General features: G+C 42.0%; 1 protein-coding gene across 1 annotated transcript in view; it reads right to left on the reverse strand.

The window, feature by feature from the left end:
* The window catches only part of RCAN1 (regulator of calcineurin 1), a 99,464-nt gene that overhangs the window by 30,348 nt on the left and 45,496 nt on the right, over positions 1 to 23,620 (reverse strand). The gene's annotated exons all lie outside the window — the stretch shown is intronic.

The following is a 23,620-nucleotide window of genomic DNA, read 5'->3' on the forward strand; positions in this document are numbered from 1 at the left end:
ATCTGAAGGATGCTAAAAGAAAGTGACTTACTGAAATAAAATAGATAACAAACATTTCAGTGACTTAGAAAATGGCAAGAAATCACATCAAGCAAGTTTACATTTTAGCGTTAAAAACTCCCCCACTAACAACACTCCCTTCCCTACAGCATTTCTTTCCAGCAGGCCAAGAACTTATTAAACTCTGGCTCGAAGAAAATAACATTAAAATGCCCACTTTATAGTACAAACGTACAGTATCGCATTTGTTGGCGGTTTCCTATCATTAGTTTTGTTTTGTTTTGTTTTTTTTAGAAATGTAAAAACTATTTTTTTCTCTTTTTTCTTTGAGATGGAGTTTCGCTCTTATTACCCAGGCTGGAGTGCAATGGCACGATCTCGGCTCACTGCATCCTCTGCCTCCTGGGTTCAGGCAATTCTCCTGCCTCAGCCTCCTGAGTAGCTGGGATTACAGGCACGCGCCACCATGCCCAGCTAATTTTTTGTATTTTTAGTAGAGATGGGGTTTCACCATGTTGACCAGGATGGTCTCGATCTGTTGACCTCGTGATCCACCTGCCTCGGCCTCCCAAAGTGCTGGGATTACAGGCTTGAGCCACCGCGCCCGGCCTGTAAAAACCATTTTCTTTGGTTCAAACGAATAGGCTCTAACTTAAAATAATTTACTAGTATAATTCAATTGTCTGAAAACCCCCAACAATGCTGTTAACACATTGTTAGCAGGTACATAACTCCCCTCTATTCTAGAAGCTGATGCAAAGAAGACAGCACAAACATGAACAAGAAAAAAAAAACCACTCGTTTAAAAGCAGCTCTGTGTTAGTAGTTTAGAGACAGACACTGCACGCTCACATCCTAACAAAATACAAGTCTCCAACTCAGAAAGTAGAAGTCACAAACAGACATCCACAGTACCAGGAACTGAAGAATAGGAGGAAGCAGGTTTAGAATAGCAATGGGTTTTTCCCTGAGATGTACATTTTACAAGAAACATTCAATTCCATTTTAGATATGGAAAGACAGTGTGGTTTTCCCATTAAAAGGAGGAAACAGGAAAAGTATAAGTAGCTTGATCCATTATTATGTCCTATCTGGAAAAAAGTTTTTTTAAGTGGAGAAAATAATTAGTCACAAGTGCATGACTTAGTAAAAATGACTTTCTGGGTAATAGAGACCAGAGACATACCTACATGAATGTATATCTCCCCCAACCCCTAGTCTGTGGTCCATATTTTTGCAAGGTCTACAGTGAGCAAGACAGTGAATTCTGTGGCTGGTGTTTTCTTGGAACATAAAAGGCTGCAAACAAACTCCCACTTGGCTGCAGCCACCACCCTCAGCAAAATTGAGTAGCTGAGGATTCAGTGAAGGGTTTGGGCTCCCATCACCCAGGTGCTACAGGAGCCTGAGCCTGGGAGTGGGGACAGTCCCACATGCCAAGGGAACAGCATATATCCAGGAGTCCAGGCCCATCACAGCAGCCAGGTCTTTTCCTAGTTCTACTGCTCTTTCCACGCCACATCTTCCCCTCACTTTTCTCCCCCTCCCTCACCTGCTTGCTGCCACCTAAGGTAATGTACCTCAGGAGACAAACAATTTGGAAAAAAAATCATCCCAAGGGAAAAAGGCTGCCACAAAGAGGCCAGGCGAATGACATCAATTAAGTACGTTGCCCAATGCTATGGACTGAATTCTGTTCACCTGAACTTCACGTGTTAAGGCCCTAGCACCCAATGCAATGGCGCTGTGGTTTGAATGTGTCCCCCAAAAGCTCACGTGTTAGAAATTTAATTGCCATTTTAACAGTGCCAAGGGCGGGGCCTTGAAAAGGTGAGCAGGCCATGAGGGCAGAGCTCTGACAAAGGGATTAATGCCATTGCCGCAGCAGTGGGTTCGTTCTCGCGGGAGTGGGCTCCTGATACAAAGGACAAGTTTGGCTCGATGCTCTCTCCTTGTCTCCTGTGCTCGCTTCAGCTTCTGCCTTCTGCCATGGGATGACCCTCACCAGATGCCAGCACCATGCTCTTGGACTTTTCAGCTTCCAGAACTGCAAGCCAAATAAATCTCTTTTCTTTGTAAGTTACCCAGTCCATGGCATTCTGTTATAGCAACGGAAAATGGACTCAGGCATGGCATTTGGAGGCCTTTAGGAGGTAATTAGGGTTAGGTGAAGTCAGGAGAAGAGGGTCCTTTTTGCAAGAAGGTGACAGTCTACAAGCCAGGAGGAGAGCCCTCCTCCTCACAAGGAACCAACCATGCTGGCAGCCCCATCTCAGACTTCCCAACATCCAGGACTGTGGGAAATAAATGTCTACTGTTTAAGGCACCTAGCACAGGGCATTTTGTTACAGTAGCCTGAGCAGATGAAGACACCTACCAGCACTCAGCTTTGGAACCAGGATTCTGAACTGAAGTCTATAGATCCTCTGTTCTCAACAACTGCATTTTACTACTCTTTAAGAAGAACTAAATTAAAACAATCAATGTATTTTCACATTGATTTTCATTACAGTGGACTTTTTGCTTTCAAAGTTATGTATGAAATTTGTTTTGCCTGGCTTGATATGTGCTGGGTGATTAAGAATTTTATAATTAACATATCAATAATCAAATCAGTTCTCCTAATAAAATGACACGTGTGATTTCTGCAAAAGCTCTTCAATGTCCTCTCAAACTGGGAAAGCTGGGAAAGTAGCATTTTCAAAGGAGTAAAAATAATAACAAAAAGAGATAAGGCACTCAGAATTTAAATTCTCTGCAATGTCAACATTTTTGAAATATAAAACTTTGGAGGTATGCTTTACATCCTGTGTTAGTACTTGTAAAATCTTTGTCTTTAACTGTATTGTGATCATTGACATCTTGCATAACATCATAAGAAATATTGTTTTAATAGAAAACATTATTTGTGATAATTTAAAAAGTCGCTATTAACTTCTTCATCTGTCAGTAAATCTACTAAAGAATAGTGCAAAATATGCCGGCAACAGAATGTTAAATTCTGTCTTAGTGCCATCTAAATAAAACCGTATTTCTTCTAAGTTCTGTAAACAAAGGAAAGGGCTATGCCGGAATATAAAGCAGTTACAGAAAAATGCATATTTTTCCTCTCTGCACTTATTTTGTGCTCGTTTCTTGTTTTGTGTAGGTGTGATGGTTTCGCCCAATTGCACGGTCAGCAAATGGCTCGCTGTAGTCCAACACCCAGGAAAGGGACTATGAGACTGTTTGCCGGGTGCTGGGTGGGGCCCAGTCATCCGATGCCGGAAGCTCTTCCTCAGTCTTCTGTTGCTCAGGCTCTTCACTGTCTCCATCCCAGATGATGAAAGAGAGGCGTGTCTCTCGCCAGGGACTAAGGTGCCATGAGCACGTGTGCTTTGTTTGGGTATTGGTGTGCTCTGACTCGTCCTCTCAGTGGTCCTCGAAGGCACCAGGTGAAAGAATAGGGTCAGACAACCACTAGCCACGGCTGTGGCAGCCTCCATTCAAACATGTAAAATCTGCCATGCAGGCAGTTTCAAGGACTTAACCTATACCTTTATGTAATTATAATTTTTATTTTTTTATAGCCATGTTTATTTTCTCACCTGAAGGTGGTTCAGGTGATGTTCTAATCTGCTTTTGAGTTTGAAAATGCATCTACCAGATGATTCATGGTGGCTGGCAAGGTGGTGAATACTAAGGATCCCAAAATGAAAAATTATGGAGGGAAACTTAGAAAATTAATACTCTCTCACAGCCAGAGTGGCGCTGGTAACCCTCCAGTCCAGGCTAAAACAGGACTGCAAAATATTTGCCTTGTTTTCAATATATGTCAAGCAAAACAAGGTTTAACTCTATCCATGGCATCTACGGCAGCTCTCTAAGGCAGAGGACAATGACAGGGACCAGAAGGATGTCAGCAGCTTCAATGTTCTAAAATATTTCTGAGTGTTTTGCCAACATTATCAGTTCATTCATTTGTCCGTCTGTCCATCCATCCATCCATCCATCCATCCATCCATCCACTGAACACCTACAGGCACTGACTGTGCCAGCTGTTGGAACCCAGAGACAACCATGCCACCCAGACTGACTCCAGAAGCTACTATACACAGGCCCACATGAAATTCTGAGGCCCACCCTGCTCCTTCCCTGAGATGTGCTTGTCGGCAGAGTATGTAAGAATGGAAGCACTACAAAGACTCCTAAGTGGCAGAGGTCCGTCCATTCTATTCTTTGCAGGATAACCTGGTGGTATTTCTAGAGAAGGCTTCTCACAGAGCAAAACCACCTCTGATGGCCTAAAATATCATTGAGAGAATTATGCTATTATTGTCTCAATTCTTACTTCCACGATAAAACAGCAGGTCTGCCATCTCCCAGCGAAGATGAAGACAGAACTACTCTCAGAAAGAAATGGAAGAACCGTGAAATAATCTCCATTTGAGAAAGTTTTGCAAATTCAAAGTGGCTTCTATGAACTTTGTTTTGGCTGAAGTGAACGCCTCCCAGAACTTCATAAGTTGAAGTCCTAACTGCCCTGGTACCTCAGAATGTGACTGTATTTGGACGTAGGGCCTTTAAATAGGCGAAGTTAAATTGAGGCCATTAAGGAGGAGCCTAATCCAATTTGCCTGGTATCATTATGGGAGGCGGAGATTTGGACACCAGACCATGGGGCGACACAGAGAGAGTGTGTCAGCTACGAGCCAAGGAGCAAGGCCTCCGAGGGAAGCAGCCCTGCCACCACCCTGATCTTGGACTTCCAGCCTCCAGGATTACGAGGCAACACATTTCTGTTGTTTAAGCCACCCAGTCTATAGTACTTGGCATGGCAGCCCAAGCAGACTAATACCGCTTCCAACTTAAGAGCACGTAACAATATAAAATATGCCCAGCTGGAACTACCACCTTCATCCTTACAGGTCTCTGCAGGAGCACAAGTGCCTATCTACAGCTGGCTTTAATGTTCTCAAGGAAAAGCCTCTGAAAGCAAATGATGAGACAGGAATGTAATGAATGGCGCTTCGGTCCATGCCCATCCAGTGGAGGGGCCAGAGCTTATCATACAGCTGATAGAATCTGTATCCTGCCGTCAACTAATACCAAGCCGTAAGTAACTCATTCACATGTGCACCACCACATAACCCAATGATGTTGATAAAGTCAGATAAGCTATTCTATGACAATGATTAACCTCACCTTTTCAAATGCTACATTTTGGCAATCATCTGGAATGGGGCTCTTGTTTTTAAAACTGAAGACCCAAGGAAAACAGTAGAAAGGCTTTTACAGGAACCCAAGACACTAAGAGAAAACATCAAGAACGTATGCATGCCAACAGTAACTATTTTTAATCTTATGTCCTGAACACTCTTCCTTTTTGGATGGTGTGTATGAAGGTCTGTGGCTGGCTTCTAACTGAAAAGTCACAGATATTTACCCTTGCAGAAAATATCTGTAATCGTTTCTTCCTTGGAAAAAATAATGACAAACCCTGAATCATATTTCCTAAAATTTTTAAATAATGATGTTGATTTGTGGGTTTATTTGAAAATTCCATGGTAATAAAGTAACCCATTAAAGATACCTACTTTTACTGGGGCAGTTGGGAGAAAACAGGGGAAAGCAGAAGGCAACTCTCTCACTGGTTAGACAATGCTTCAGCTAGTCCAAAACCCACGTTTTGAGGATTGGTGATTCTGAAATACAGCTGCTGAAGTTTCCACGCTAGGACAGTTCCTCCAGTGAACATTCTTTTTTGATTCTTTAAGTCAGTCTTAAAGAATTCTAAAGCCTCCTAAGCCTTTGTTCATTGGACTTCCAGCATTTTTCCCTTGCCACTAATGTCAAAATCCCTTCTTATCCTACTAAACTTTCTGAACTGTCCTTGCATGTTGGAGGATGAACTTAGGTGACCAACAGTTCTAATGACGTTCCTTGCTAAGAAAGCATCCAGTCCATGGAGAAAGGAAGGAATTACCAGCTCTTGATGAAGCTTTGGCAGAGTTTGGGACGGGTGGCTGTGTGCTCAGAGGATCGAGTGAAGTTTAAGATACAAGGTGGGAAGGCGGTAGGACTCACGCAATGTCCCCATCAGGGTTCCTCTCCATCCTAGGGTGTTTGTTCCTCAGTCCTGCTGGGGGGCTGGTGTTTATATGACGTAGAGAGGTTTGAGGTCTTGGACACAGAAGGGCTGGCTCTGCATTACTGTCATTAGAGGCATGATGAACTCTTTAGGGTTTGGCGCTTGCTGAACTCTACAGATGTCATTCAGTTGATTGTGTCTGAGAACAGTGGCATCACCTGTGAGCTTGCTAGAAATGCAGAACCTTGAGCCCCACCTGAGATCTCAAGGAGAATTTTCATTTTCACAAGATCCAAAGTGACTCCTGTGCATAGTAAGGTTTGAGAGACACTGGCTGAGGGTAGAGGGGGAGGAAGAACATGTTGATTTTTACCATCTGATTGCTAAGTGACACCCTATGAGATGCTAACTTGGGTTATGTCCAGACTAACGATTCTCCATAGGAAGCTTGCCAGGTTGCCACAAATGGCAGACAGGTCAGAGAAACAGGGTGAACCTGGTTTACAAGATTTTTTCCAGAGAAAATGTTTACCAGGTTGCCAAGGGCACCAGGATCAACGGGAACGACATCGATGTTGAAAAGGAGTGCAGCCACTCACATGCAGACTCCATTCCTAACCAAATTATCCCATTACATGTGCCTATTAAAAAAAGCCAATCATACACACATATACACATTCCAAGCTGTCATTATTGAATGCCTGTGCATGGACATATCAATCATAAAAGACAAGGAGGAGGCTGACTTGATTATATTTTAACTGATTTACATGACCAATAAAGCAATACACTTATTTCCCTCCATTGTTGAGCATATTTTTAGCATTTTCCTTTGGAGATGTAGTTTTATGAACTTCACATGACCCAAACTTTTAATCTACCCCATTTGCACAAGTTTTTCTTTTTCTCTTTAATAGGACGATAGGAGACTGGAACACAACTGTCTAATTCTGAATTTCAGACTACCTCTCTAGACACAGCATAACACAGGGAGAAGCAGCTACCTTCTAGACCATAAATGGAAGAGCTCTAGGAGTGTCTAGGACAGGGATATGAGAAAAAGTATTACAAACAAAAGAAACAGATAGATGCCACTTATTTGTAGCAGCAACTCTGCTGAAGCCAACTTCTCAAACCTGACCCAGCAGCCACAATGGGCTTTTAGATGAATGATCCCTCCCCAGCGGAGCTCACAGTAGGGGTGGAGATCCACTCTGGCTGATAGTAGGATGAACAAGCACCTACTGAAAGGGCTTTGGTGCTTTTGCTCCATCGGTGCTTTTCGGTTTTATTTCAAAAATTTTAACGAAAAAAAAAAAGACTCCAGGTGTCTGGATCAGTATGCCACATGATTTATGGCACACAAAATCATGGAAAGTCACACCACTTCCTGATAGCACATGGCTCACGCTGGCCACTGAAACCTTTTTTTCTGACTAACTCATTCCATACCGTAGTTTTCCATGGCTGATTCACAACCATATCCTACTTTTCTCATTTCCTGAAATGATTCTGATGAAGTTTATTCCACATAAAAAGTGGAACGATATATAAAACCCAGAGACCTAGGTACAATTTAAAAATCGTCAATCTAAGTCTCAAATCAACATTTGGCCATACATTCCTCAGATGAACCACTGTTTCTGGATTCTAAAGGACACTGTCTGTTACAGTAGGCGAGCCTGTGGCACAGTGCTGGGCTCGTGATCAAAATGCACTGAGTTCATTCCAGAGTGAGATCTGCTTGTGATGAAACAAATAAGCTGGAGCGTGAAATCTTTTCAGGCCAAAGAGAGGTCTGAAATCAGAAGAAACATGATTAGGATGCAAAGGGGTAAGAAGCAGCAGATCCAGCCCTGCTCTGTAAGACGGCATGCCATTAGACCTTATTCAAAGGGATGTTTCCATTTTTAATCAGTGATTTTTTTTACATTATTACCTAAAGGAACTGGAGTACTTTAATTTGCCTCAAGTTGCTGGCATTTTAAGGAAGATGTACGCTTTAGAATTACTTATGATTAAGACAAAAATCTCAGAAACAATGCACTATTCAAATCTTTAGCTGGAGCTCATGGGAGGAGAGTAAACAAGCTAACTCTACTGGCTGATTCTCATACTCATCTTCTTTCTTTGAGACAGAATTCTTTTCATTTTCCTAGTTAGTATCCAGAGAAGAATGTGTTTCTATGGAAAATATGTAAACACATTTTGAATTATGCCATTGCCTTCACCCCGAAATCATTACTTTATTAGAATCACTCAGTATTTCTAACGACCTACTAGCAATTCTTTCTCAGAAATCTTTCTTCCAAAGTGAGTTCTGTATTGGGTGCTGAAACCCCAGAGCTGCTGATACATCTGGAGGCTACGATAAACACTGGCTGCTGAAACTATCAGGTGAGAGGCAGACGGGGGAATTGCAGAAGCTGGGTGTGACTGACCACACCTGAACTCCAGGACGGCGCTGTTAACATCACAAAAGGAGACAACCAGTGATCACATGCCTCTTGGTGTACAGCAATAGTCGGTACAGAATATTTCATGTGAAGTAGTCTTCTCCAAACAAAAACAAAACACTCTGATTTTTGAGCAAGCTCCCAGACCTCTGAGTTTACATAGGGGTGTAGCAGTCCGCTTTCATGATACTGATAAAGACATACCTGAGACTGGGCGATTTACGAAAGAAAGAGGTTTACTGGACTCACAGTTCCACATCGCTGGGAAAGAATCACAATCATGGTGGAAGGCAAGGAGAAGCAAGTCATGTCTTAAATGGATGGCAGCAGGCAGAGAGAGCTTGTGCAGGGAAACCATCAGATTTCATGAGACTTATTCACTATTATGAGAACAGCACGAGAAAGACCTGACCTCACGATTAAATTATCTCCCACTGGGTCCCTCCCAGAACACATGGGAATTATGGGAGCTACAAGATAAGATCTGAGTGGGGACACAGAGTCAAACCATATCAGAGTGAATGCAGACATGTGCTAAACAGTGCTAACAGGGTGCAATTGCCATTTCCAGATTGGGATGACCTATGAGACAGATTAAAACAGTTTCTTTGGGGACCTATGACAAAGGACGGAGAACCCAGATGAAAAGAGACAGAAGAGACAGATCACTGAAATGAATGAGTCCCTCTTACTGGGATTCTAATGCAGACACACTAATTATAAAAAGATATTCATGAGCCAACTGGAGACATTTGAACACAGAATAAATATTTGATGATATTAAGAAAGTACACGATTTTTGTTAAATGTCCTTATCTCTTAGAGATACATACAAATGAAATTATACGATGCTTAGGGTATGTTTAAAATGACCCCATGACTGGCAGGGTGGCTCATATCTATAATCCCAGCATTTTGGGAGGCCAAGGCAGGAGGATTGCTTGAACCCAGGAGGTCAGCCCTGTAGTGAGCTGTAGTTGTGCCACTACACTTCAGTCTGGCAACAGAGCAAGACCCTGTCTCAAAAAAAAAAAAAAAAAGCATAAACATTTAAAAAATAAAATTACCCCATGGTGTGAGGGAAGGAGGATTCCATGTACTGATAATTGTTGAAGCTGGGCGAGGAGCTGAGTATAGGGAGTTCATTAGGATATCTTCTGTGCTTCTGTGTACCCTTGACAACCTCCATAATAAAAAGGCATTTAAAAAAAAATAAGCAAAAGACGAATAAAGACTCGAGGCTAAATAAGCTGGTGTCCCAGCACTTTGGGAGGCTGAGGTGGGAGGGCAGCTTGAGCTCATGAGTTTCAGACCAGCCTGGGCAACATGGTGAGAAACTCCCATCGCTACAAAAAATAGAAAAATTAGCCAGGCATGATTACAGGTGGTGTGTGCCCGTAATCCCAGCTATTTGGGAGGCTAAAGTAGGAGAATCACTTGAGCCCAGGAGGTTGAGACTGCAATGGGCTGAGATTGTGCCACTGCACTCCAGCCTGGATGACAGACTGAGACCTTATCTCAAAAAAAAAAATATATATATATATATATATATATAATAAGAATGGGTTTAAAGTAAGGTCAGCACTATCTATACTAATTCTAAAGGATTGTGGCATAAGATGGTTTTCATAATAAAATATACAATTCACACAAGTTGAAAATATGTAATTTAATTTTTAATGACTTTTGGAGTGAGACCTCTTATACTCTGATGATATTAAAAATATACAACATAACTCTCTTGGAAATAGTTTATTTTTGCAATCATTATAATACAGTCAGTAGCAAAAATATTTAGAACAATTTTCAAAAGGTTAGAAAAATATAAGAGAAACATTTCAGTGCACCATTCAGGTTAAGACCAAATACTATTGAGGTTTTTGTTTCTTCCAATATAACAGAAGAATATGAGCCCAGTGGCGTCACGTCAATCACAGTACCTAAGAGGGTGCAGGGCCATGCTGATAAGGGTGCTCTCACTGTACTCCTGATGAAAATATTGGGACACATTTATGGTCCTTTAAAAGCTGTGAAAGGCAGGTCTTGGTGGCTGACACCTGTAATCCCAACACTTTGGGAGGCCAAGGTGGGCAGATCACCTGAGGTCAGGAGTTTGAGACCGGCCTGGCCAACATGGTGAATCCCCAACTCTACTAAAAATAAAAAAATTCGCTAGGTGTGGTGGCGTACTCCTGTAATCCCAGCTACTCGGGAAACTGAGGCAGAAGAATTGCTTGAACCTGGGAGGCAAAGGTTGCAGTGAGCCAAGATCGCACCACTACACTCCAGCCTGGGCAACAGAGAGAGACTCTGTTTCAAAAAATAAAATAAAATAAAATAAAAGCTGTGAAGACCACATCAGAGCCCCTGGTGAAGGTAATGTCCATTCAGCCAGATAAGTCATGTGGACACCTCACACTTGGATGGCTCACTCCAGCCGCCTAGCTAAGAAACTCTAACTCATAATTCCCACAATGCCCCACTGAGGTGTGGAGGTGGCAACCCACATGCTTCTATTCCATCTATGGAAGGCTAATGCAGATCATGTGATTGCTCAAGTCGGGGAATGAATCAAAGGGAAGGCTAGAAAGAGAGTCCAACTCAACACCCTGAGATCCCAGCAAGCAGCTTTAACTATCACACTGAGCCTTTGCCAAGCCTGGGGAAGATGCTAAAATGAGTGACATATTCAGCTATATTAGTGAGTATCATGTGGTGGCTTTTTACAATTTGAGATAATTTTTAAAAATAGTAATCATCCACACAACTTTTTCATTTAACATATTTGTAAGATGAGAAAGGTGGGGCCATCTTTCATAAAAATAGCTGATGCTGACAGATTTAGCAGCAACCAGTGATGAAGATGGCGATGATGAAGATGATGAGAAATAGCAGTGATCTGAAATTGAGTGCTGGCCACCTATCAGGTATAGATGTAAGTAGCCAACACTCACTCTCCCATGTAACCCTCGAGCCACTCTAGGAGACAGGTACTATTTCTTTTTTATAGGTGAGGAACTAAGGCTACATGTTGTGCTTAATTCTATCAGAAGTCTGACCCAGGATCAGAATTTGAGGCAAAGTGACAATGAAATTGTACCAGCTTAACACAGATTCTTAAAATAGTGAAGAATAATCCATCAACCCTGTGACGAACTATGTTGACAAGTTCGAGCTGTTGAGGAGGTGCTTGTGCATTACTGATAGAAAAGGATAATGCTTTTCATGCTGCTGACAATTCACAAGATATTTGGCTATTCCATAAAAGACATTCTAATAGGTGAGAGAATGCCCAGGGAGAAGGCTGCTTCAGGCTCCCGTCACCAAACCACTTTGCAGATGAGGTGCCCTGTTACCCTATGCAGGAGCCCTGTACCAACAATCCGACAAAGAATTCCATGAGACAGTCAGAGACGGAAAGGTTCGCCAGGCCAGGACTTCCTCTAGGAAAGCAGGTTTCAGGTACAGACCTGTTTCAACCGACACCCGACACCACCTCCACAATGACTGAGACACAGGATGACTGATGAGCTGGAACGATCAAGAAAGGCATTGCTAAGAATTACCAAGAAAGGAAAAGATCAAGAAGAAAATGTTCATCTTTATTTAAGAAGGCAGGGCTGGACTGCCCATTTTAGACACTGATTCCCCAGATGGTTAAACACTACATTTCTAACAACCAAGAGGCTATGTACCCTTCAGCTCTATCGAAAATCTGGCCATCTCAAATAACTTAACCTGTTTCCAAAGGATTTGGATTACGTAGAGTTTTACTCTAGTTTTCCAAGGAATCATGGCATCTTCCAAAGGACACTTGTTCTAGGAGTCTGAAGTCCTGGTTTCTAGTCCTGGCTTTTCTAGTAACAGACTGAGTTGCACCAGGCAGAACATTTCACCTCCCGGATCTCAGCCTTGTCTGTTGCAAAATCAATGGTAAAGGCTCCTTCAGCTCCAGTGGAAATCAGGGAATCCAAAAGGATGTGACTGGAAAGAATGTAATCACGGATAATATCATTCAGCTTATATAAGTGAACAAAGCGTGGGAAAGCAAGACAGAGATATTAGCACTCAAGTGTATTAATATCTATGATAATGGAATACTATAAAAAACATTCCATCTAAATGCTAAAAATGGGCTTCCAATTAATCATGATTTTAAAAATATAAATTGCTGTCAGTCTAGCTACATGAAATTCCCACTAGGGTCACTGGAAATTGTGAGAATGCAAAGATGGATGGATGTAGTCTACTTATTCCAGGAATAGCTGGAAAATTTGGAACACGGCCAGGATTAGGGAAAAAAATAAAAGAATACTTGCCTGACAAATTAAGTAGTGTTGGGAAGTTTAATACAATGTATGACTGATTCACAGTGCAAGATTCTTTCTGTAAGAAGAGCTGTGTTTGTTCTGGGCAGTGGCTTATATGTTCAAGAATGAGTTCAGACAAGTACAGCTTAAAAGTAGAACTCCACGATGAATCCAATTAAGCAGGCAGCCACCAAAGCGCTTCCTTAACTTTCACAGGCAAGGAAGAAGATAAAGAACTCATTTGTAAGGTACACAAATGTCCTGCTGGTAATGGTCTAATAAGCCTAATGATTTAAATGCCATGTGCTGAAATAACCCTTTGTTTCAGTGGATTGAGTCAGCCAAAGTATCCGGAACTGGGTCCCACAGAGGGTCCTGATGTTCTTCGGAACGTAGCTCACATTTTCCAGTTTATTATGCAAGTTCTGGCTGATGATAATTCTGTTACAGTCAACCTACACTTTGCAGTTTGCAAGGTCATTTCACATGTATTAACTCATTCAAGTTTCCCTGAAACTTGGTGAGGATATAGGGAAGGTGTTACCATCCTTACCTTTGCAGAAAGGAGGCTTGGTGAATTCAGACTCCTCACCTAAAGTCAGGTAGCTCACAATCGGCAGCATCAACATTCACATTCCTTCCTGTCTGTAGTTCAGGAAGGCTGTACCCAAATATTCCTTCCTGAAGGTCTTTGAGTGAGTCCTAAAAAAGGCATGGTTCAGGTACACTGATGTGCCTTCACATTTCCATGGTGAGTCAGTGAACATTACTTAAAGAGAAAGCTGGTAAGCTCATGCAGGTCTCAGGCTCTAAACTGAGAAAAGGTTCAGACCATTAAAAATCATTTCTCCCCAAAACTTTATCTTTTTTTTTTTTTGAGATGGAGTTTCGCTCTTGTTACCCAGGCTGGAGTGCAATGGCGTGATCTTGGCTCACTGCAACCTCCGCCTCCTGGGTTCAGGCAATTCTCCCGCCTCAGCCTCCTGAGTAGCTGGAATTACAGGCACGCGCTACCATGCCCAGCTAATTTTTTGATTTTTAGTAGAGATGGGGTTTCACCATGTTGACCAGGATGATCTCAATCTCTTGACCTCGTGATCCACCCACCTCGGCCTCCCAAAAAACTTTATCTTTTAATCTAAGTCAGGATCTAGGCATTTCTGACCACTCTAACACAAACTGAGAATTTGCCTAAGCGAGCAAAAGAGATTGCACAAGTCAGGACTGTAACAGGCCTGGTTTAATCTGAAGGGGTTGCTGATACAGGCAGATTCTAGGGTAGATGCAGGCAGCCCATGAAAGTCCCAGGGAAAGAAGTCCACACTGGGAGGGGCAAGGGGGCTCAGTTTAAAGTTCCTTCTGTGAACTACTCCATATAAGCATAACAACCTAGACTTCCCTAAGAACTTGAAAGCAGAATCTTCCTTTATCATTTTTCCATCTTTTACGCTTAGAACAAAGAAGTAACAAAGAATAAGAATAAAAAGGGGAAAGAACAGAGGCAAACAATAGTGCCCATACTCATATTTATTTTAATATTGTTGATTTTTGTGGAACATCCATTTCCTGGAAAACTTTACAAAAGAGGATTGTTGTAAAGTTCTAAGCGATGAAAACAGGGCTTTATAATGGAAACTATTTCTCAATTCTTTAATAATTTTAACACTTAATAATTTAGAATGATGCAGAATAAAGTTTGGTTGAAATGATGGAAAAAGAAAATCATGTGTGAAAAATTGAAAATATTGGCATGATTTCACAAAGACATCAGAAGAATGATATGTTTGTTTGGGAAGCACAGTGAGAGCCTGGGTGAAGCTAAATGGGGAATTAGTGGTCAAATAAAGAAACGAAGGAGAGCAACGTCCAGTAAAGTCATTCTGACTATACTCCTTACAAATTGACATGATTTGGCTCTGTGTCACCACCCAAATCTCACCTGGAATTGTAATCTCCATAATCCCACATGTCAAGGGTGGGACCAGGTGGAGGTAACTGAATTGGGGGAGGGGGCGGTTTCCCTCATCCTGTTCTGGTGATAATGAGTGAGTCTTGGGAGATCTGATGATTTTATAAGTGCCTATCTTTCCCCTGCTTGCACTTACCCCATCCTGCCGCCCTGTGAAGAAGGTTGCCTGCTTCTCCTTTGCCTTCCGCCATGACTGTAAGTTTCCTGGGGCCTCCCCAGCAATGTAGGTAGGAACCGTGACTCAATTAAACCTCTTTCCTTTATAAATTACCCATTCTTGGGCAGCTCTTTATAGCAACATGAGAATGGACGAACTAGTGCTGTGTCAACCTCATGATCCGAGTAAATACGGGATAAAAGTTCCCAAACGATGCAACTGTCTTCAGCACCATGAACTTTTTTTTTTTTTTTTTTTTTGGCAAGTGGTTACTTTAAAACTTAATTTTTAGTACAAGGGAAAATGATCCGAAAAGTGTACTTGTAAGCTATGATTGGATTATTGTTGACGCCAGGAACTGAGATCCACCTGCACCTAATATCCAACTTATTTTAGATATTATCCTACTGCTCTCTACATAAACAAAAATACATGTGAAATAGTTAAATCTTCCTCCAAGAGTTCAAAATATTGGAGCTAGTTTTGCTTGGCTGGTTTGAATACTTGAAAGCAGAACTGAAAGAACTAGCACTTTTTGGAAAGAGTTGACCTCTTTCTGGATAATTTCAAATGCAAAGAAGTTAGCTACCTCAGTAGTCTGTTTATGAAAAAAAGAGAAGCTAAATATGAATCCACACACAGTGTCAATGTCCATAGACTTCGATTTTAACTCAAGAATATTCCGTCAATATTGGCCCCATGTTCAGGGCCCCACAGTTGAGGACAGCTGGAGCACACTGGGCTGCTCCTGACTGCTGCATTTTCCATAGGTGCACAAGATTTGGGGATTTGGCTCTTAAAAGGCTCCAGATCCTATCCCTTCTCATTCAGGGACTACCCAGAAAATCCCCAGTCATTTATCACTGCAGTGCACTAGTGCCACACTCAATTACATTTCCTTCCATGTGACTGCATTAACTAGAGTGGGGGCACTCCCAGATCTGCTCCATATTTTCTGTGAGGTCATACTGAACAAGCACTTCAAGAAAATCTGACTGAATGCTCTGTGATTTCCATTATGAAGGCACATAAAACAATCATCTCACTCCATTTCCCTCAGGGGCAATTTCTTAAGGCTACGTTTTGGCTAAAAATCAATAAAGACTTTATGGAGCACTGATTTACTCTGCAGTGAAATCTTCTGGTACATTCTTATGCTCCTGGAAAATCAAACGCTCTATATTTCATGACTATCCTGGATATTCTGCTCCATTTGGTCATCACTGATTAGATGCCCACCATGTGCCAGGTGACAAATGCTGTGGGTGAGGGGAGCATGCACGTAGCGTCCCTGAGGAGTGATGTGGGACAGCAGAGGCAGCGTGGATGGTGCCACCTCAGTCTCTCTTCCCAAGGTGCTCTGACTCATCTGAAACTTACCCTAGACTTTGAAAGGCTAGAATACTTTCCAAAGGACACTTTTATATCAACTTAGGCAAATGCAAAAGTTAAACTCTTCATTGTCACAGGTGGCATCAGGGCTCTGGGCTACCCAGGATAAAATACCAGCTTCGCTCAGCCCTCACCACCTTAAACAAGTTATTTGTCTCCATGTACTTTAGTTTTCTCATCCATAAAATATAATAATAATACCACGGTACCTGGCTTGTGCAGTGGTGATGAGGATTCAGTGAGATAGGTGTAAAATGCTCACAGTGCCCAGTGATAGTAAAATGACACACAGTAGGACATTCTCATCCATGATAGAGACCCTATTTGTGTTGCATCCACAGCAGTCTGCTGCCACCAGCATGCCATCAGTGTATCTTATTTAGTCAGTTGGCTACTTTGTTCCCCTTCATTTCTACCTTTGTTTGCCACAGAGGACAGGAACTCTTCCATAAATTAACCTTTTAACTTCCCCTCACCTTCGCACACATACCATTGCCATCAGTATTGATTGTTGTGTCTGCTGTTTTCAGGGTAAAGGAATGTGGGCAGACAAAGACCCCCCCTTGAAAGAACTAACATCTAAAACAGAAAGCCAGTTCACTCACTTCAGCCACCGGAAACGTGAGAATACAAAGTAAAATCCAGTGTAAAATGGAACTTGGGGCCAATCTGACAGAAGAATTCTGAGTTAAAATTTAGGGTTTATTGATGTGGACACTGAAAAGTGATCCAACCTTTCTGGAAAAGCATTTGACAATATGCAACAATATTTATAAAGGGTCCATAGTCTTCAGAGTTGGTAATTCCATTTGGGGAAATTAATTCCTACATTAAAAATGAAAAACTGTATAAAGATGTTTATGTCAGAAAAACATGTAGGGAAATGAAGCAAAATGGGTAGCTCGTTCTCCACAAGAAACAGTCACCGTTCAGTCAGCGCTGAGTTCTGGTTTATAGCACCGAGGGCAGGGAAGCGTGAAAAGGCTCCCAGAACAGTATGGAGCTGAGCATGGCTGAAGCCCATGGGGTGAGCCAGTGTATCAGCCTGTTCTCACACTGCTAGAAAGAACTGCCCAATGGTCAGGCATGGTGGCTCATGTTTGTAATCCCAGCACCCTGTGAGGCCGAGGGGGTTGGATCACTTGAGGTCAGGAGTTCCAGACTAGCCTGGTCAACATGGTGAAACCCTATCTCTAATTAAAAAAAAAAAAAAATAGCCAGGCATGGTGGCGGGTACCTGTAATCCCAGCTACTCAGGAGTCTGAGGCTGAAGAATCCGCTTGAACTAAGAAGGTGGAGGTTGCAGTGAGCCCATATAGGGCCACTGCACTCTAGCATGGGTGACAGAGTGAGACTGTTTCAAAAAAGAAAAAAAAACAAACTACCTGAGACTGGGTACTTTACAAAGCAAAGAGATTTAACTAACAAGCTCTCCTGTGAACTCACAGAGTAAGAACTCACTCACTATGGCAAGAACAGCACCAGGCCATTCATGAGGGATCTACCCCCAAGACCCAAACACCTCCCCCAGGCCTTCCTCCAACACTGGGGATCACACTTCAACATGACATCTGGAGGGGGACAACTACGACAGCGTTAAGCTAACAAACCTGATCAATGGTGCTGCTTCACTTCCCACCTCCCCAACCCCGAAATCCCGTTGTGGTTCTGTATGTGTACAATTTCAAACCTCTGTGTAGACACAAACAAAATGCTTCTAAGTAAGAAAGGTATAGGTAGGTAATTTCCACGAAAAAGAAACCCCGAACACTTCTAAGATTGAGAACATGAACTCTAACAGGTAACCTTCTGTTAGAAAAAAATAATTCACCACTCATGCTAATCTAAAATCTATTTTCAAATTCAGAACTTTGGTCTATTTACTGACTGGGAAAGCGCCAAGGTTTCATGTACACCTAAGAAGTCCCTAGCAGCATGGGCTCCACTGGAATTTCCCACTTGTTGCTGCTGCTGCTGATGCAATGAAATTGCAACATAAGAGGAGAACAGGGTTGGAGCCACGAGGCTTGCTTTTGCCACTTATCTGCCAGAGTTCATTCTGCTACATGGACAGAAGATAACTGGAGTGAAATGGATATTTCCCTAAGTCTCTCCTGCATTTGGTTGGCCAATGTCAAAGTAAGGACCAAATTCGATGGCTAAGTGCACAGAAGGGCTCGGCTCTGAGAGGACAGCAGTGAGGGTGTTGGTGGATCTGTATGGCAATGCTCTTAAGGCAGCTTCCACCAGGGTGTGAGCCTCCTGCTCCGGGCATCTACCCCAGCTTCGATAGCGCGCCTTGGTCCCTTTAGAAGGAAGCCTGAGGTGCACATTGAAAGCTGACTTCTGCTTCAATCAGCACTGCAGCTGCCTGGGGCCACTTCCGCTGACCTCCTCAACGGCCCCTACAATCAGAATTCAGCCTTGAAATCTAGACACTTTTTTGTGCCCAGGTTAGAAAGGGGAACTAAAAGTGCTCTACCTTTGATGCAAATCTCCCCCCAGCCTCCCACAAATCCAACACAGGGCCTTGCTATATATAATTAGATGAGCTGGCAGAGCTTGACCTCAAATGTTTTTTTTTTAACTCTTCAGTTAACTTTTGAGAATTTGGTTTTCCAACTTCACAATGAAGTGAGCTTGTAACTTTTAGTCTAAAAAGTGTGTTTGTTGGCAAGATGGCAGCGATGCCCAGAGTCATGGTGTGTTTGTGCCACCTTAGTTCCCTGTGTTTACAGCAGAACGAGCCCTTAGAGGGCTCTCCTTACATCCACTGGAGGAATTCCATGTTAATCATATATGAAGGGGCTCCTTAAGAGGAAAGGAGCCTTGCTTCTCTGAGGAACTGCACTCATGAATGACTGGGGCAGAACCAGCAGAGCAGGATGCACTTGGTGGGGCCTGCTTTCCAGTAGCTCTGAAGATGCTAAGAGCCATTTCAAGTCTGATTTCATTTCATCCCTTTTTTCTTCAACATTTTCCTTTCTGCAAGATCTCTCTTAGTGTATAAGACTGTTTTCACACACCTGATAAGACATACCCAAGACTGGAAAGGAAAAGAGGTTTAATTGGACTTACAGTTCCACGTGGCTGGGGAGGGCTCAGAATCATAGCAGGAGGCAAAAGGCACTTCTTACATGGTGGCGGCAAGGAAAAATGAAGAGGAAGCAAAAGCAGAAACCCCTGACAAACCCATCAGATCTCGTGAGAGACTGATTCACTACCATGAGAAAAGCACGGGGAACACCACCTCCATGATTAAAATTAACTCTCACGAGGTCCCTCCCACAACACATGAGAATTATGGGAGTACAATTCAAGATGAGATTTGGGTGGGGACAAAGAAGTAAACCATATCACTTGGTGTATAAATTTTAGAGTAGCCTCTCAGCAGTATTATTTAGCCACACTATGGGTTGCATAGTATTATTTAGTCACACTATGGGTTACACAGTATTATTTAGTCACACTATGGGTTGCATAGTATTTAGTCACACTATGGGTTGCACAGTATTATTTAGTCACACCATGGGTTACACAGTATTATTTAGTCACACCATGGGTTGCACAGTATTATTTAGTCACACCATGGGTTACACAGTATTATTTAGTCACACTATGGGTTACACAGTATTTAGTCACACCATGGGTTGCACAGTATTGTTTAGTCACACCATGGGTTGCACAGTATTGTGTAGTCACACCATGGGTTGCATAGTATTATTTAGTCACACTATGGGTTGCACAGTATCATTTAGTCACACCATGGGTTGCACAGTATTATTTAGTCACACTATGGGTTGCACAGTATCATTTAGTCACACCATGGGTTGCACAGTATTATTTAGTCACACTATGGGTTGCATAGTATTATTTAGTCACACCATGGGTTGCACAGTATTATTTAGTCACACTATGGGTTGCACAGTATTATTTAGTCACACCATGGGTTGCAAAGTATTATTTAGTCACACCATGGGTTGCACAGTATTATTTAGTCACACTATGGGTTACACAGTATTATTTAGTCACACCATGGGTTGCACAGTATTGTTTAGTCACACCATGGGTTGCACAGTATTGTGTAGTCACACCATGGGTTGCATAGTATTATTTAGTCACACTATGGGTTACACAGTATTATTTAGTCACACCATGGGTTGCACAGTATTGTGTAGTCACACCATGGGTTGCATAGTATTATTTAGTCACACTATGGGTTACACAGTATTATTTAGTCACACCATGGGTTGCATAGTACTATGTAGTCACACTATGGGTTGCACAGTATTATTTAGTCACACTATGGGTTGTACAGTATTATTTAGTCATACTATGGGTTGCAAAGTATTATTTAGTCACACCATGGGTTGCACAGTATTATTTAGTCACACTATGGGTTGCATAGTATTATTTAGTCACACCATGGGTTGCACAGTATTATTTAGTCACACCATGGGTTGCACAGTATCATTTAGTCACACCATGGGTTGCACAGTATCATTTAGTCACACTATGGGTTGCACAGTATTATTTAGTCACACTATGGGTTGCACAGTATCATTTAGTCACACTATGGGTTGCACAGTATCATTTAGTCACACTATGGGTTGCATAGTATCATTTAGTCACACCATGGGTTACACAGTATCATTTAGCCACACCATGGGTTGCACAGTATTATTTAGTGACACTATGGGTTGCATAGTATTATTTAGTCACACTATGGGTTGCACAGTATCATTTAGTCACACTATGGGTTGCACAGTATCATTTAGTCACACCATGGGTTGCACAGGTTTCAGTGGGCTTGAGAACACAGCACTGTCTCTGTGGAAAACACCTTCCAGCACTAAACAGCAAGTGCACAGAGAGAATTTTTTTGGACTAAATTTATTTTTGAAGTTGGAAGAACTGCTGTGTAGAAATCGCCATAAATCCTGAAAGACTGGGCCTCAAATAAGAGCCTTTTTCCTTTCTCTTAAAAAATAATTTAATACAAATACTAACAAAGGCAGCTTCCTTCTGTGGTGATGTTGTATGTGTTACCATATCCTGGATTAGAAACCCACTTATGAGAGCATCCATGAGCTCATACAGAAAGGCAGGGCCCGTCCTTCCTCCACTGCCCCACCCTGCAGTCACTGCCAGAAGGCAAAAGTGGAGAAATCACGGTGGCAGAGGTTTCAGGATGGAGCACATGATGGGATGCAGGGGAGGGATAACTGGAGAGAAAAGGAAGGAAAGGGAAGGGAAAAGCGACTAACAATTTAAGCACATTCTACATGCCAGTAGCTGTGCTGGGTGTTCATATATATCATCTTCTTAAATTTCTCATCTTGGCTCTGAGGTAGGTGTTATTTACATATTACAGACGAGGAAACAATCTCACGTCATAATCTCAAATAATAAAGGACTCGAGATTTTGCCCAAGGTCACTGATTAATTCCTTCCTGGATCCAGTTTTTGAATGCAGAGAGACCACTGAGCTCAGGACAAGACCCACTCAAGGGCCTCAGGTGGGGTTTGGTAGAGGCAAAGGGGCTGGAGGAAGTGGGGGTGAAGGTAGTGGTAGGACTGCCCATGGCTTCTCCTGGAAGCTCATAGCACAGCCCAACCACACACTAAAGTTGAAGGACAGATGGAAGGGCCCAGGGCCAAGCCCCCCAGGGCAGCTGAAGGACCCTAAGCCCCTATATGAATTGAGTGTTTAATAAGTGTGGTATCTGTAGAGATGTTTTTTAAAAAAACAATAAATCTATAAAATGTTATACAGTGAAAAAGGACCTTTCCTTTCTATAGATGTAAAGGTTAAAAATTGTTATAGGTAAAATATGATCTGGAGAAAATAAGAGAACTAGACAAGTAAGGGAATAATAAATAAGAAAAAAGAAAGAAGGAGCTTTTTAGGCACAAGAATTCTCCAAGAGACTAGAGTGATTTGCTCCTGCATGTAACTTTCATTACGTACCAGTTGTGTAAGAGGTCTGGTAAGTATGGAAAAAACATCCTAAGAACAGGATGTAAATGACAGCCTCTTAGGCAACATGAGTTAAGATTATAAAGCAGCATGACTGACATCTTGAATTAGTGGTCTACCACTGAAATACTTGAAGCATGTTTTCCACATATCCACGCTGAGTGGCTGAAAACTCTTCTTGCCTACATCTAGAACACATTTTTTCTGATGATACATCTCTGTCTTCTGATGATAGTGAACTCATTTTTTTTTTTTGGAAACACTCGAAACCAAAATATGATACACGAAGTGCACGATCAACCCAGTAACACTATGGAAAATCAAAAATAGAATGTGACCAGAATCCACGTCTAATTTTCTCATGGAGTTCACTTGCTTCAAATACAATTTAAAAGAGCTGCAAATTGCTTTTAGCACATGGCTGGAATATGCTTTTTTTAAATAGAAATTTACATGACTTAGTATGAAATGTATTTTTTTAAAAAAATGTTTCCCCAATTATAGACTCCAGCAAGTTACAAACTTTCACAAAAATTAATGATGACGAAGGGTAAAAAGGATCTATTCTCAGAGGAGAGTCCCTTTATAAATAAATGGAACATGTGACAGGGGGCGGTGGCCCATGCCTATAATCCCAGCACTTTGGGAGGCCAAGGCGGGCAGATGACCTGAGGTTAGGAGTTCGAGACCAGCCTGATCAATAAGGAGAAACCCCATCTCTACTAAAAATACAAAATTAGCCAGGTGTGGTGGTGCATGCCTGTAATCCCAGCTACTCGAGAGGCTGAGGCAGGAGAACTGCTTGAACCCAGGAGGCGGAGGGTGTGGTGAGCTGAGATTGCACGACTGCACTCCAGCAGCAAAGCAAGACTCCATCTCCAAAAAAAATAAAACAAATAAAATAAATGGAACATGTTTAAGTTTGTCACATTACTTAGTTTTATGACATAGTTGCCAAATTATCCTGAAAAAAGTTACCACTTAAAATCAATTAAATACATTCTACAAAATTTAAACTTGTATCTCCCTCTTAAATATAAGTATTGTGTTAAAATATTAATGTATTTTTAATTAAAGAGAGCAAATTTCCCTAACAGTGTCAATCAATTAGTTTTAAATTAGAACTATGCAGAGAATACAGATAAGTTTTTTTTTGAGACAGCGTTTTGCTCTGTGGCCCCGGCTGGAGTGCAGTGGTACAAACATGGCTCACTGCAGCGTTACCTCCCAGGCTCAGTTGATCCTCCCACCTCAGTCTCCTGAGTAGCTGGGACTACAGGTGTGTG

This window comes from Callithrix jacchus, chromosome 21, assembly GCF_049354715.1.
Source record: "Callithrix jacchus isolate 240 chromosome 21, calJac240_pri, whole genome shotgun sequence".
Classification (NCBI taxonomy): Eukaryota; Metazoa; Chordata; class Mammalia; order Primates; family Cebidae; genus Callithrix; species Callithrix jacchus.